Here is a 2,500-nt window from a genome sequence, read left to right as displayed (position 1 = left end):
ATTAATGCTGTTAATAATAGTAATGATAATGATAACAATAGTAATAATGAAATAACAATAGTATTAATAATAATGATGAAACCAATGATAACAACAACAACAACAATGATAATGACAGTTATTATTAATATTATTATTATTATTATTATTATTATTATTATTATTATTATTATTATTATTATTATTATCATCATCTATTCTTACTATTGATATGAGTTTTTAAATAATAATAGTAATATCAGTAATACTGATAAGGATAATAATAGCAATGATATTATTGATACCAATTAATAATGATAGTACTGATAATAATAATATCAATTATGGTAGTGATAATGATTACAATAATCATTGTTATAATAATAATAATAACATTCATAACAATAATAACAATAATAACAATAATGATAATAATAGTAATAATGATAATGATAATGATAATGATAAGGATGATGATAATGATGACATTGATGATAATATCAAAAATTATAAATACTACTACTAAGGATGAACAATAATGTTCATAACAAAAATATCGATAATGATTATGCTAAGAAGGCTAATTATAATTAGATAAAAGATAATAACAAATGATAATTATAATAATGATCAGCAATAATATTCGTTGTAATCATAATGAAAATGATAATGATTATTATAAGAAAAGTGACAATAGTAATGTGTTAAAGGTAGTCATTCCAACTTATTTTCTTTTAAACTAAAGTGTTGTCATTTCTAAAGGTTACTTGGACTTTTAAGTTATGCAAAAATACAGATGAATTTATGAAAATATCTCTCCATATTTACCCAAAGTTTTTAATGACTTCCATTCTGAATGGTGGAATTTGCATAAACTCCTAATGAATTCTTGTGTTAGAATTCAAAAAAAGGGTCTTAAATTTATGATTTTTTTAAAAATAAAAATGATGTCATATTCGAACCGTTTGAAAAGGGATATTTTTGCTTATATACCTTGAGCGTGTGTTGAATATATGTGAAGCCAAATATCCCTGTTTTATTGAAATACGGGAATCGAGTCGACAAAACAAATTATTATGAAAGAATTACGAAATCTGAACGGACTATAGGCCTACTCTTCCTACATGTTCATAAGAAATTCACTGATATTCCTCCACGTTACCAAGATACGTACTTTAGCTTTCAGAGCAACAAACGTCACTGAGACATAGATTTCCGTAGGATGGCAGGCGTGGTGATATATAATGTATCCTCTGAAACGTAACACTGCTGCTCGCACATTTTCCTCGATAAGGAGGAAGGCGAGGGCTGGTGTGTGAGTGGTGGTGGTAGATGGGGGGGGTAGGGGGAACTCTATCAATAGGCCTACGCATAAGGGGAAGGAATGACGCTGTAATAATGAGTGGCGAGAGAGAGAGGAAGAAAGAGGGCGGTGGGCGGCGGAAGACTCGCGGCCAAGACGCCTTAGAACACAGCGCCCAATCTTGGGAATACCTACTCCGACTTTCACTAACAGCGCCGATCTCCTCTCTCTCCTGCGTCCATTCGTAGCGTCGTTGTTTTCAATCGCTGTAACTTATTCTTTCCTTCCTTCTTGTAGGTGCTAAAATATGAAAAGATAAATAGAAGATTAAAAATAATAACCTTCCCGTGATATACTTCTCGATCGAAAGAAATGAAACCGCTAACCTATATTATGACTACCATTATTAAAGATAATATTAAAAACCTGCCTAGAAATAATGAATGAAAGGCTTAGAAAAGGACATGAATGCCTCCACTACTGCAGGTAATGGCATCAGAGTAGAGATCCCTTATTTTCTTATGAGAATCGGCGAGACTGAAGTAGCGGCGGGTTCATACATTAAAGTGAGAGGCGAGGGCGTAGTCTGTGAGAGAGAGTACACCAAGCCAAAATACTATAAGGCGCCCAGGAATCATTTACTATGTTTTCATCTATTTATACTGACAGCTGTCGCGATGTGAAAAACCCTACTTATTATTCACCAGATCGAGACACAATGATAGCGTTCAGTATTTATTATTTTATACCGCCAATAGGTTTGATAGATAACATCAGAGCATAGAAAAAAAAAAAAAAATCTTCCTCTCTCTCGCTGTCTTTCCATATAAACTATGTATGCACGAACGTACACGCAGAGAGCTACATTTACACATATGTTGCATGCTTACCGATTGATGGCAGTGTATCAAGATACATATGTATGGATATGTGTTTACATAAATATACTAACAAAGAAAAAGATATTTACTCATATATATATATATATATATATATATATATATATATATATATATACATTTATATACATACATATATATGTACACATCCACACACACACACACACACACACACACACACACACACACACACATATATAGATAGATAGATAGATAGATAGATAGATAGATAGATAGATAGATAGATAGATAGATAGATAGATAGATAGAGAGAATGATAGAATGATAGATAGATAGATAAATAGATATTTATATATAC

The sequence above is a fragment of the Penaeus chinensis genome, chromosome 13 (genome assembly GCF_019202785.1).
Source record: "Penaeus chinensis breed Huanghai No. 1 chromosome 13, ASM1920278v2, whole genome shotgun sequence".
Lineage (NCBI taxonomy): Eukaryota > Metazoa > Arthropoda > Malacostraca > Decapoda > Penaeidae > Penaeus > Penaeus chinensis.
The sequence above is the reverse complement of the archived record's forward strand: the minus strand, read 5'-3'. Positions refer to the sequence as shown.